Here is a 15,148-nt window from a genome sequence, read left to right on the forward strand (position 1 = left end):
TAAAAACTCTTTTTTTTTTATTTTTTATAAACAAGATTTGTTTGAAAGAGGGTTCATTAGTGTGTGATGAACTTGCCCCTCACCATTTGTCCAGCCTCTGTGTACACAGACTGTTACACTCACTTCAGAGAGAGAGAGAACAGACTGTCAGCACAGTGCTAAACACACTGTGAACTGAATGCACATTTGTGTTGTGCTGTTCAGCAAAAAAATATATTTTGCAATTACACAGGTGTGGGTGATGGATCCAGAGCTGGCTGCTTTCCTTGGGTCCTCCTTGTTATAGTTTAGCACTCTTTGACCCACCCTGTGGCAGATGGACCCTGATGTCAGTCCTGCTTTCTTAGGAACTCCCCTTTCCTCCAGTGAAACCTAACAGGCTCTCAGGTACTCAGAAGACTGCCTTTTCCCCCACCCCCCACACACAGACTCAAAGCGGTTTGCATGCTAATTATCAAATTCATGAGAGGAAAGAGGAAAAAAGGGAATTGTTGTCATATTTATCTTCAACACCACAGTCAGGGCTGCAACCTTTCTCTGGGGCTTATGTAATAAGGTGCACTGAAGCTGCCGCGGGTTTGTACGCGCCTGTACACGCGTTTTCCCGTGCAAAGCCCTGTACAGGGATGTAATAAAGGTTTTGGGCACAGGATAAAGTGTATATGAATGCGCTGGCAGACCCGTGGATGTTCCTATGTGAATCCATGCTAACGGCATGCAAAGGAGGCGATTAGCTAATCGTAGGCAATTCAGGAAACTATGCTAATGCAGGTTTTTTACTGCCATGGTCAGGGCACGAATTAAGTGTCAGTGCTGTCTCGGGGGGCCTATGTCGGCATCCGAGCATCCTGAAAACCACCTAGCTGAGCGCCTATCTTGGCTCCGAGTGGCCAGTTTAGCTAGGTGCTTTTCTGGGAGTCAGAACGGCCAGCTTAGGTAGGCGCTTCCCTGGATGGACAGTTACACGGCTAGAAGAGCGGCAAGATTGTTAATTCACATCCCAACTGAGCACCTATCTCACTGCTATGCCAGTGTGAATTAGCACACAAAAATATTTGCCATGTTTTCTGCAGCACAGTTAAATGAAATATTAAAATTACTTTCCAGAGTCATACTTTCACTTAATAGGGAGACCCGTTCACTCACTCGCTTTTATGTGCGGATTATCGGTGCGGGTTTTGAACGCAGATGTGGACACTTATTACATAGGACCTTACCGCGCTTAGGTATATGCATTTTTCCGTACGTGCGTGGATTTCTGCATGCAAATCATTTGCATAATTTGTTTTTTACATCCTACGGAAGCGGCAGCTTCAGCCGCGTGCGGTGATCAAAACCCGCTCTCATAACTAGCGCCTGTTCTGCCATGGATCTTATCACATCATCCCCTCTGAGACTTAAGGCCTCAGTTTTCTATGACAAAGGACAGAAACTTCTGAAATGAATTTGTGGCACATTTGAATTTACTTTACATTTCTTAAAAGACTATAAATATTTTTCTCTGAAGAATGAAGGCTACTTTTCTAACCTTTCTTGTGTACGCTGATATTTTTGTTTCTTTCTTTTTCACTGTGTTTCAGTTCTCCATGTTTAAGTGTTCCTTACAAAAACGAGAATGCCTTTATATGAGCAGGTTGTGCCGTCCATCCGTCGTCACCTCTATCTGCAGACAGGTTAATATTCAAAAGGTTTGTCCTGAAAACTTTTCAAGTAGCCTGGACAAAACCTGAGAGCTGGATATTTCTCCCCACTGTCCAGCTAAATTGTGTCCAGGTAATGCATTCTCCACACAAAATTTAGCTGGATAAAAAGCCTCAGTGCTGGAGGCGATCCGGGAACATGGTTACACTTTAGCTGGTAAGCACTGACGTGGAGCGCTGCCTAGCTAAATCTGGTTGGAAACGTGCCTGTCCTAAAGTTACTCGGGTACCTTTCCCACTTACAGTCTTGCTGAATATTCACCTCATAGAAGTCAGTGAACGGATTTACAGGAAATTGGATATTTGAGAGAGCAGCGACAGATCTGTCAACTTTCCCCATAGGAAGGGAGGAAAGGGTAGAAGGCTTAAGGCACAGCCCCGTGGTTTCCTGTGACAGCTTGGGGGGTAGATTTTGCGGCACACGGACAAATTTCCATCTTTTATATTATATTGTAAAAAATAGTTTTCCAACTTTGCTTGTGTCTGTACAATTTGTTTTGTTGTTATGGAGTGATGAGGCTTCCAGTCGGGGAGGGGAGAGGGTGGACTGGGGATTGAAAAGAGGAGGAGGAGGAGAGAAGACTGAGGATAGAGAGGTGGAAGATGGAAAAAGTGGGGAGGATGAGGAATCTGGGATAGGGGAACAGCGCCAGCCAGAAGTGATGATTTCTCTTACCTGCTGCCAGAGCTTCCAGCATTGCTGGGGTTATCCAGATCCAGGAGAAGGGGGGTGGTTGGGGGCAGTGCCTAAGAGGTTGTGGATGGGCAGGAGGGAGCCTCTTTAAGAAATAAAATTTAAAAATGGGGATGGACCCAGAAAAATGTATTTGTTTAGCTCTATGCAGGGGTTTGAAGGTTTGGGTGCTCAGACTGGCAGGGCTAGCTGTGACAGGGCATTATTGGACTACAGGCCCGCAGTACACTTTTTTATTTTTATTTTTTTTAGCTGGCTATATTCTTTTGAATATAGCAGAATAAGCTTTAAGTTATCCAGCCACACACAGCCTGATAACTTTTAAACCTAACCAATTATATTCACATATAGGCAGTTAGGTTTTCAAGTTATCCAGCTACGTGTGGCTGGATAATGTTGGGCGCGTATGTTCAGTGGGACAAGTTATCCATCTAACTTTAGCCGGATAACTTGTCCACTCGCCAGCTTACTGAATAAGCTCCCCTTAGATTGTGAGTCGTCTGGGGATAAGAAATACCTATAGAAACTGAATGTAATCCACTTTGAAGTTCATGAAAAGTAGAATATAAATAAAAATAATTGTTTATTATTAGTATATAGAGGTCTATATTATATTATATTATATATTATTAGTATATAGAGGTCTATATTATATTATTAGTATATAGAGGTCTATATAAAATAATTATTTATTAGTATATAGAGGTCTATATTATATATATTATATATTATTAGTATATAGAGGTCTATATTCAAAAGATTTGTCCAAGAAACTCTGAGTTACTTGGACAAATTTTGTCTCAAAACTTTTCTCCCACTCTGTTTTCATTCTGCCCCAGTAATTCATTACCCACACAAAATTAAGCCCAGATAAAAAGGCAGTGAAGAGGCATTTGGGAGTTAGGATTAACTTTAGTGGGTTAGTTCTATCTAGATAAAGTTATCCAGATGAATCTGGCAGCTGTAAAAACAAAAAGGACCACATGGGGCAGACACATAGGACCTGGCAGAAGACCGATGAGCCTCACATCGGTACTGGCAAAAATGCTTCAAATTATTGTAAAGAACAAAATTACGGAACATATAGATAGACATAGTATAATGGTACAAAGTCAACATGGATTTAGCCAAGGGAAGTCTCACCTCACCAATCTGCTACATTTTTCTTTTGAAGGCATGAATAAACATGGATTAAGGTGATATAGTGTATCTGGATTTTCAGAAAGCATTTGACAAAATCTCTCATGAGAGACTCTTGAGGAAATTAAAAAGTCAAGGGATAGGAGGCAATATTCTGTTGTTGATTGAGACTTGGTTAAAAGATAGAAAACAGAGTAAGGCTAGATGGTAAATTTTCCCAATGGAGAAAGGTGAATAGTGGAGTGCCCCAGGGATCTATTCTGGGACCACTGCTTCATTTAACAGATTCATAAATGACCTAGAGATGGGAACGAGTGAGGTGATCAAATTTGCTGATACAAAATTATTCAAAGTTGTTAAATCACAAGAGGATTGTGAGAAATTGCAAGAAGACCTTGCAAGACTGGAAGACAGTATCCAATTAGCAAATTATATTTAATGTGGACAAGTACAAAGTGATGCATGTAGGGAAGAGCACCTCAAGTTATAGCTACGCAATGCAAGGTTCCACATTGGAGTGTCCACCCAGAAAAAGGATCTAGGCTTCGTCATGGATAATATGTTAGAACTCTCTGCTCAGTGTGCAGTGGCAACCAAGAAAGCAAATGGAATGCTAGGCATTATTAGGAAAAGAATGGAAAGCAAAACAGAAAATATCACACCACCTCTTTTTTGCTCCATGGTGCAACCATACCTTGAGTATTGTGTGCAGAATTAGAAAAGGTACAAAGAAAAATGACCAAAATGATAAAGGGAATGGAATGAGTCCCCTATGAGGAAAGGCTAAAGATGTTTGGACTCTTCAGCTTGGAGAAGAAATGGCTGAAGGGAGATACGACAGAAGTCGGTAAAATAATGAGTGAATTGGAACTGGTAAATGCAAATCTGTTGTTTATTCTTTCAAAAAATACAAAGACTAAGGGACATACAATGAAGTTACTAGGTGATACACTTACAACAAATAGGAGAAAATATTTTTTTTACTCAATACATAATTAAACTCTGGAATTCGTTGCCTGAGGCTGTAGTGAAAGCTGTTAGTATAAATGGGTTTAAAAAAAGGTTAAGACAAATTACTGGAAGCAGGGGTAGTGGAATGCTTTTTTGGTTGGGGGGGCAACCAAGCTCTGCCCCTAACTCCACCCCAAGCTCTGCCCACATTCATACTGCCTAATTTTTTCATTTCATTTGCTGTTATTCTATCTTGCATATATTCTTTGCATTAATCACAGAGTAGAATTATTCATTCCCAGACCAATTAAATGCCTGATGCTAGAAAATCAGACATAATTGTAAAGGAGAAAATGACAAAATCAGCATTATTTATATTATTTATTCACTCAATATACTGTAATTCCAATTATCATTGTGCTGGCTCAATAAGAAACATCCGAGTTTCTCTCATCCAGGCAGCTAACTTTCCTTCCCTATCAGCCCTCGGACAAAGATCCTTTAAGTTTGAAATTATTTATTGTACAAGTAGTTTTTTTTAATTATTGTTTATTTATACTGTTGCGATCCCCCCTGTTGCTGCGCTACAGGTGGTCTCTTACCTTCCTCCCGGAGGCCGCTTCGAAGCCAGGGCCTCTCCTGTGCACCATCCGGGACTTGCTCCAGGGCCTGAGAGGCCTAGCTGTTCCTGTGGCCTGCCTGTGGCTTGCATGCCTCTGTGTTTGGACTTCCTGTTTGGCGACGCCCTTCTCCTAGGGGCCGGCCCGCAGCTCTCTACACCACTTATAGGGCCAGCGGTGGGCGGTCCTGGCAAGCTCCTCCTAGGGAGTTGCCTTCTACCTCCAGTATATAAGGACTTCCTTGTCTTTTGCAACGGGCCTGCAGATTGAGCATTACAGTTGCCTGTAACCTTGCCGATCCAGGTCCTCCATGTATTGATGGCTCCTTGTCCTGACCTTGCCTTGATGTCTGTTCCTGACCTTGCCTTGATGTCTGTTCCTGACCTTGCCTTGATGTCTGTTCCTGACCTTGCCTTGATGTCTGTTCCTGAAGCTGCCTGATCCTGTTCCTGTTCCAGTTCCGGTTGTTCTGCCCTGTGTCTTCGTCTGGTTCCTGAGCCTTCTGTCCTGTTGGGCCCTGGAGTGGCCAACAGGAGGGATTCGTCCCCCGGGCTCTTGAGCTTCTGTTCCTGCCAGCCGAAGGGGCTTCGGATGTCAGTATCCCAGCATCGGAGTTCCTGCTCGCCTGGACCTTTCCTGCCCTCTTCTACAATGTCTCGCTTCAGTCCTTGCCCTGATGTCTTCAACGTCTTGCTTCAGCCTGTCTTAGATGTCTGCTTCAGCCCCCGTCTGACGTCTTCTTTGTAAGGACTCTGTCTGCCCTCACCTCTGTCCGGCCTGCTGCCCATTGCCGTTCCCAGCGGCAGGTCCGAAAGGGCCGGGAACAGTCGGAGGACCGTTCATCAGTCAACTTCCCAGTGTTGGCTACCGTGGGCATGCAGGTCCGGCTGAGGGTCGGACTCCCTGCTTCTGTACCCGCCTGGCTCACCATGCCTGCCCAGCTCACCTACCACGGTGTGGCTTGGGGCTTCTCCTTGAGTCCTGCCGTGGCCCAAGGGCTCACCACCAGCTCGAGACGACCGCGCCCGCTCGTAACATATACATGTTTTCTTAATACATAGACAATTTCCATTATCAATGAACCAATCAGAACAGAATTATAAACAACATTTTTTCACTATACATATCAATTTCATAAACAAAATACCTAATCTGTCTGATCTATAAAAAGAAAAGTCTGGTGCCTCACTTCTTATTAAGCACAATATTATTTGCAGTATTTCAAGGTAATTCACGAACTAATATTTAATTCTCCAGTTTTGGGGAGGGTGCCCATTTCTAAGGGAACTCTTGCATTAATAAAGGATCTTAATTGAACCGGATCAAAGAAAATGTATCTGTTATTGTTTAATCTAACCACACATTTACTTGGATATCTTACTATGAAATCTGCACCAAGGTCTCTGACTTCCTGATACATTGCAAGAAATTTCTTTCTATGTAGCTGGGTTTCCCTGGCAATGTCTGGGTAAACCCAGACTTTGCCTCCCAGAAAAGTTTTTGATCTATTTCAGAAGAAATGTTTTAAAATAGAATCTCTATCTGAGGTAAATAAGAATGAAACTAATAATGTCCCTCTGAATTCTACTTGTGTCTCCATAGATTGTTCTAAAAATTCTGTAATATTCTCTTCCACATTTTGTATCTGGTTACTGTTTCCTAGTGATTTCTTGAAATCTTTTTTCCCTTCATTCAAAAAATATATTTTAGCTATTGGTGGAATCGCTTCACTTGGGAATAGTAAAATCTCTGTAACATATTTCTTGAAGATTTCTAGGGGTAAAATTAATTTCACACATGGGAAATTCACCAACCTTAAATTCTTATACCTAATTTTGTTCTCAAGGATTTCTATCTTTCTTGCATTTGATGTTTCCCCTTGAATCATATTTTTTTGTATCTCTTGAATCTGAGTTACCTGTTTTTCTATATCACTCATTTTATTTACATTTTCTTTAACTACTGGTTCTAATTGACATATATGATTCTTGGTTTCTGACATTATATCCGCTAATGTAGTAATGGAAGATTCTAAAGATGTTAATGCCTTCCATACTAATTCTAAAGTAATTTCCTTTTTTGTAACCTTTTGCAATCCCAAAGATTGGAACCCCATCCTGCCTGATTGAATATGTCCATCCATATTCAGGTCTCCACTATCCAGAGTTGTCAATGCCTTTTGAACTGGATCTGGATTTCCTCCACCAGCTGCAGCAGAAATCTGCTTCTGCGGGTGGGTTTTACTTCCAGAATCTTCAGAAAGCATATTAGAAGGCCCTTCTCCATCTTTCCCCACACCGGAGGAGGATGTCTCAGCCATCAACTTTGGAGGACCGACTATCTCAGGTATTAGATGTTGGTAACCACTTGGATTAGAGGGGGTCACTGGAGCTCCGGGGCTTAATGATGTATGAGCGTCCAACATAGATGGCGTGTGCTCTGCGCCAGTCAATGTAGTGGACTGCCTACTCAGAGTCGAAGTGTTCGATGGAGAGAAGAAACCAGTTAAGGTGGATTGCAAAGTAGCTGTTACTAGAGTAGCCGGAGTCTCTACTCGCACTCTTCCTTTGCGCTTTGTATGTGGCATTTAATCAAAAGGAAAAAAAAGTAGTACACTTAATGGTTTCTTCTTAACTCTATTACTCACAGTTTGGCACCAGTAAAGGAGAATAGGGAAAGTTCTTATTCGGCATTCATTTATATCGAATCCAACCAGACGAAGCCAAACAGACAAAGCCGTGCGCCTTTGTCAGCGCGCCGGCGTCGACTATGCGCCACAGGAAGGCAATTTAAATACCTTCCCGGTACAGGAAATGACGTCACCTTCAGCAAGGCAATTGAGAAAACAGTTTGAAATTCAAGGAAATTTACCGTCGGGGCCGGCTGCTGCTAAACCCCCGGTCTGGTAAGTCCTCCCAGTTCTCCTCAAAGGGTACGCCGCAGGAAGGCAATTTAAATACCTTCCCGGTACAGGAAATGATGTCACCTTCAGCAAGGCAATTGAGAAAACAGTAGGAAATTTACCATCTGGGCCGGCTGCTGCTAAACCCCCGGTCTGGAAAATCCTCCCAGTTCTCCTCAAAGGGTACGCCACAGGAAGGCAATTTAAATACCTTCACGGTACAGGAAATGACGTCACCTTCAGCAAGGCAATTGAGAAAACAGTTCGAAATTCAAGGAAATTTACCGTCAGGGCCGGCTGCTGCTAAACCCCCGGTCTGGAAAATCCTCCCAGTTCTCCTCCACAAGTAGTTTTTAATTACTTACAATTGTTGCTTCCAAATGTATAGCCCCAGGCAAAGATCTTTGTAGCTGGAAATAGGTAGGAGAGGGGAGAACGGAGTTTCTTGGGATTCAAGGTGAGAAGACAAAAGGGTTCTGAAGCTGATTTAATCTTTAGAAACAAAGCGATAAGAAGGAATGTAAAAAGCTGATCGTATCACTGAGCTTTACAAGTGCTCCTGACTTTGAAACCGCATGGTCAAGACTGAAACAGTCCTAGAGAGTTATTACAGAAAACGTCTCCACAAGCTGGGGACAGGGGGCAAGGTCCAATGGCAGTGAGCCTAGGACCCATGTGACACAGGGGGAGCATGAAGGGCAGTCCCTTGAGCCAATAAGGCACTTAAGAAGACTCAAGTTAGATTGAGAGGGCATGCAGACTCTTCCCAAATGAGAGAAGCAAGGGGGAGGGAGTTTCTCTTAAGGGCAAAGCTCCCCTTAAAGGCAGGGCTCCCAGACTTTTATCATGGGTTACAAAAAGTGTTTCAATATCAAGAGTTCCCGGAAGGGAGGGGCTGCAGTAAACACAGTTAAGCTACAGTATATACAGATACAAACGTACCCACTGCTTGGGACAGAACACTCCCCATCTGGTATCACAAGATACCACTATATCAGTCTTTATATCATTATGCAACAGTGCAAAGTTCATTATGGCTGGATTTTTTGATGTTCAGGGAAGTTCACGATCATCTTGTTCATCCAGTCGTCCAGGCAATAGGCGATGTCTCCTTCAAAGGGTTTCACCAAGCTGAAACAAAAGACACACAACACAAAGAGAGAGAGAGTCTCTGGAGTGGACAATAGTCCACGAAGTTCAAGTCTTTTCATGCGGCATGAGGAGTACCACCTCATTGATGGGCCTGTAGAAGACCTTGGCTGTACCTTGGTTCACAGTGTTTACTTCAGTCTTACGAACACGTCCATCGTTTCCGGAGTAAGCCTTGACGACGAGTCCCAGGGGCCAGCTTTTGCGTTGGGTTTGGCTGTTTTCAAGAAGGACGAGGTCACCTTCTTGGATGTTGGGTTTGTTGGATTGCCACTTGCTTCGATACTGGAGTGTCGGCAAGTATTCTTTCTTCCAACGACTCCAAAGGGAGTTGGCAGGCTGTTGGACTTGTTTCGATCGATGCCTGTAAAGCTCCCTGCCGTCAACGAAGTCTGTTCCACAGTCAGAGTGGGTCTGAGTGGCTGAACCCCAGAGCTGAGCATATACATGGAACCTTCTTGTCTGGTTGTAGATGTAGCTCAGTGCTACTTTGCTGTCCATGTGAAGATGGACAGAATCAGCTCGAATGTCCATCTCGGCTGTTGTTAACTCCACTGTTTCCACTGCTAGCACTGCTCCACATAATTCCAGATGCGGTATGGTGTGGTTAGGCAGTGGTGCTAGCTTGGCTTTGCCCAAGATAAAGCCCCTACACACTGTTCCTTCTGCTTCTGTCGCTCTCAAAAAAGCTACCGAGGCTATGGCTTTCACGGATGCATCCCAGAAGATGCAGATCTCTTTGCGGCTGGCTGTATTGAGTGGTACTGGAACATGGGTGTGTGGTATGTGGAACTGTTCAAGCACTTTTAGGGAGCTCTTCCACTTATCCCATTCTGGCTTCATTGCTTGAGGTAGTGGGTGTCCCTGTGCTGGCTCAATAGAAAACATCGGATTTTCCCTCATCCAGACAGCTAACTTTCCTTCCCAATCAGTCTTCGGACAAAGATCTCTTAAGTTTGAAATTATTTATTGTACAGATAATTTTCCATTACTTACAATTGTTGCTTCCAAACGTATAGCCCCAGGCCAGGACCTTTGTAGCTGGAAATAGGCAGGAGAAAGGAGAACGGAGTTTCTTGGGATGCAGGGTGAGAAGACAAAGGGGTTCTGAAGCTAATTTAATCTTTAGAATTAAAGCGATAAGAAAGAATGTAAAAAAAGCTAATTGTATCACAGAGGTTGCAAGCACCTCTAGCTTTGAGGCAGCATGGCTGAGACTGACTAACAATCTTGGAGAGTGATTATAGGAAACAACCCCACAAGCTGGGGCTAGAGGGCAAGATCCAATGGTAGCGAGCCTAGGATCCATGTGACACAGGGGGGACATGAAGGGCAGTTCCTTGAGCCAATAAGGCACTTAAGAAGACTCAAGTTAGATTGAGAGGGCATACAGACCCTTCCTAAGTGGGAGAAGCAAAGGATGAAGGGAACTTCTCTTAAGGGCATGCTCCCTTAAAGGCAAGGCTCACCGGTTTTTATCATGGGTTACAAAAAAGTGTTGCAGCACTAAGCACAGTATATACAGACACAAACATGTACCCACTGCTGGGGACAGAACAGTCCCACTCTGTAGCACTTGATGAAGGTTCTCTTAACAAGGCTCTTTCTTGTATCGTACAAGGAAGCGCCCCAGTGGATCGTGCAGGCTGTTGACTGTGGACAGGACACTTCGGCGAGTGTACGGTTTATCTTGGGTTGGGACTTGGAACGTGAAGACGTCCCTCTTTGGATCCCAATTTAGCCCAAGGCTTCGTTGGAGGGGAGGTAAGTCCACTCTCAGGTCCAAGTTCTTTACGCCTTTAGCATGATCATCTGAAGAAAATGCTTTCATTACTTCAGGACTATTGGAGGCTTAGAAAACGCACATCCAACCCCCCTGAAACTAATAGCGCCCGCAACATGCAAATGCATGTTGCGGGCGCTATTAGTTATTCCCGCGTGATACAGAAAGTAAAATGTGCAGCCAAGCCGCACATTTTACTTTCAGAAATTAACGCCTGCCAAAGGCAGGCGTTAATTTCAGCCAGCACCGGGAAAGTGTACAGAAAAGCAGAAAAAACTGCTTTTCTATACACCCTCCGACTTAATATCATGGTGATATTAAGTTGGAGGCCCCAAAAGTAAAAAAAAAAAATTTTTAAATAAAATAAAAAAATTTAAAATCTGCCCGCAGCCCTCGGATTGGAAGATGGATGCTCAATTTTGCCGGCGTCCGTTTTCCGACGCCGGCTGATGCTCAGTAAAATTGAGCATCAGCTGTCAAACGCACTGACAGCTGCCGCTTCTGTCAAAAAGAGGCGCTAGGGATGCGCCAGTGTCCCTAGCGCCTCCGTTTACCACGGGCCCTCATTTGAATATTTTTTTTCTGAATTGCGCACCCAGGAGAGTGGGCACTCGCCGGCTCTCCCGCGGGGTTTTCTGTATCGGCCTGTAAATGAGCACAAATTAAAAACAGAAATATGCAGACCAAAAGCTAGAATGATAACCTCAAGAAGCCAGGCTCTGCATGCAGTGCAGCACTGGAGCACTAGAAAAAGACAGGCATTTTCTCCTAGACTAAGGAGAGCCCAATTGTTCTTTTTGTGAGGACTTTTATGTAACATGAATCCCATCACAAGAAAAATGACAGTCTTGGCAGCACCCACAAAATATGGTATTATACTGGGGCCTCTGAGCCTTTGTCATTTTTCTTGTGGGAGATAGGTAAATGGGAGAGAGAGCAATAGGAGAAGGGTGAGAGCAGGGAAACCGAAGAGAAAGGAGGGGGCGATAGGACAAGGGGTGAGAGCAAGAAGGAGTGGAGATGGGGGAGGGATGTGGGGTTCTGAAGGGGGCTGGGGGGCAGTGACATACCTAAAGTATTTAGCATACAGGGTGGATGTTTTCTTTATCACCCCCATATATGACTCTAAAATTTAAATACAGAAAAATGTCAAGTAGAATTTTAAAAAGTACACTAAGTACAGTACTGTTATAAATGAATTGGAAATAAAAATGCAGGACAATAATTCAATTAACAGGTATTACTGCTCAAATAGATAAAAATATTGTACAAAAGCTTTAAAAACTATATAGGTACCTTATTCAGATGTCCGATCAGAGACATTCACATCTAAAGATGGGTCCTAAATTGTCTCAAACGCTCACATATGGTATTTTTGGATAATACTTACAAAGCTCCAATAAAAGCATACAGTTTACTCTGAGACAAATCTGCTGTATCAAAACCATACTAACTCCCAAGTCTCAAACAGCAACAAGCCTACCCAGGAAAGAGCAGCATTGCAAATATTACAACAGGCCTTAGAAGACCAATACACCTCCTACTGAAAACAGAAATATAGAACCCTACACAGAATCCCTCATCTTGGTCACACAGAAAGACCAACAAACAAAATCAAGAGAAATAAAACATGAATCATAGTAAAGCCATACTAATAATAAAAATAAATATTTCAAAACAGCTAATGAAGAGAACATCCAATAATTAATTAAAATATCAGGAAAATGTTTATAAATTTCCCAAAACACCAATATAATATTTTAAAACAGCAGACACATCAAATAACATCCAATAATGCAACTAATAAGGATTTTAAAAAATCGGCCACTCTCCATAACTGGGTTGTTTTTTTATTATTAATATTTCTAGTCACACTAAGACTATCATGGGTTGGGAGAAGGTGGCCGAACAAACTTTAGCCTCTCTCCCTTTCACACTCACACACGCACACCCTTCCTTCTCTTTCTCTCTCTCACACACACACATGCTCACACCCAGCCTTACACACACACTCTCATACATACCCTCTCTTTCACACACACATATACACACAGGCTCTGTCTCACACACATAACCTCTCTCTTCCTCAAACATACAAGGCTCTCTCGCTCTCACACACATGCACATATAGACACAGGCTCTCTGGCTCTCATGCATTCATCCCCTGCAGTCTTGCTTATCAGTCCCAGAAGTCTTGTTCCCTAGCCCCCTTTCCCAAACCCCCAACTTACCAGCACTTTTTTTTCCCAAGCCCTCTCACCCCTCCCAGACACCCACTCTCCAGCAGTCTTGCTCAACAGCCCCTTCCCCTCCCAAACCCCACATCCCAGCAGTCTTGCTCCCCAGCTGCCTTTCCCTACCCTGCACTTTCCCAGACTTCCTACTTCCCAGAAATTGTTCCCCAGTCTCCAGCAGTCTTGTTCCCCCCATACCTTCTCATCCACAATCCCTTCACTCACCACAGGTGCCTAGTGCATTATTTCCTTTCTGCTGGCACTGCCGCAACCTCCTCACTTGCTCTCCATGCTTCAAACATTCAGAGGATTGCAGCCTTGCAGCGCGTGCTGCTTCTTCCTCTGTGGCTGTCTGCACCTGATGATGTCATTCAGGCGCTGGCAGCCAGGAGCGAGGAAGCAGCTTGTGCTGTAAAGTTGTGATCCTTTGGTTCTTCAGGCTCATGGAGGGTCAGTGAGGGGATGGCAGCAACACTGCAGCGATGAGCAGTGGAAATGGAATAATGTGCTCTCCCACTGCAATAATGAGGTTTCTTCTGGTGTCAGCAAAAAATTGGGGGGGGGGGGGGGAGCAGAGCCATGACTCCTGTGGGCCCCCACTCCTGTACCGACATCTATTTTCTGGAAGAAAAGTCCATAAACCATTATTAATGTGTAGCAAAAATGACAGGATTCAAGTGGCACCTTATAGACTCACCAATTTATTAAAGCATGAACTTTCGAGGACAGAGTCCAGGCTAACACAGCTATCCCTCTGAACATTATTAAGATGGACTTGGGAAAATCCACTGCAGCATGGAATCTATCAACCTTTAGGATCCTTCCAGGTACCTGTGACCTGGATTGGGCACTGCACCAATTTTAAAGAAGAAAAACAGCGACCCGCTTAATCTGAGCAATTACAGACCAGTATCAAATCTATCCCTAATTGCAAAATTAATTGAAACAACTATACAAAAGCAACTAGCAGAACACTTGGATAACAATAATATCCTGTATCCATCACAACATGGCTTTAGAAAACACTATAGCACAGAGACACTACTGCTTGCACTAACAGACAACATCATGAGAGGTTTCGATAGTAGTAAACATTATATTCTAGTGATGCTAGACCTGTCAGCAGCCTTTGATACCATAAATCATGACATACTTTTAAATAGATTAGAAGACATAGGATTAAGTAACAAAACTATCAAATGGTTTAGATCATATCTAAGTAACAGATATTTCCAAGTTCAAATCAAAGATGTAATGTCAGAAAAAATACACCTTCAAACAGGAGTACCACAGGGATCAGCCCTATCTGCTACACTCTTCAACATATACCTTTTACCATTATGCCACCTACTTGCTGGTCTGGGCATCTCACATATATATGCTGACGATATTCAATTAATACTACCCATTGATGACACAATTGAAAAAACATTAAACATAGCTAACGTATCTTGATATCATCAAACTACTACTAAACCAAATGGAGTTAGTAATTAATTTAGAGAAAACAGAATTCCTACATTTGGAACACAAAAATATTGAGATCATTCAAAGCTCAATCACACTCAAAAACAACCAAAAAACAGAACTAGCAGAGAAAGTACGGAACCTAGGAGTAATAATTGACATAGAACTAAGCTTAAAACAACATGTATCTTTAAAAGTTAAAGAAGGATACACCAAACTCATGGTTCTCAGAAGACTCAAACCACTTCTAATAACTACCAACTTTCGATCGGTACTACAAACGTTGATTTTTGCAAGCACTGATTATTGTAATGCCCTTCTACTAGATCTACCATACACATCACTCAGACCACTACAAATTTTACAAAACACAGCTGCAAGAATTTTGACCGGTAGAAGTAAAAGAGACCACATCACCGAAATCCTAGCTGAGTTACACTGGCTACCAATTGAGCAAAGAATACAGTACAAAACACTATGCACCATACATAAATTAATACATAACAAA

This window comes from Rhinatrema bivittatum, chromosome 7 (assembly GCF_901001135.1).
Source record: "Rhinatrema bivittatum chromosome 7, aRhiBiv1.1, whole genome shotgun sequence".
NCBI lineage: Eukaryota > Metazoa > Chordata > Amphibia > Gymnophiona > Rhinatrematidae > Rhinatrema > Rhinatrema bivittatum.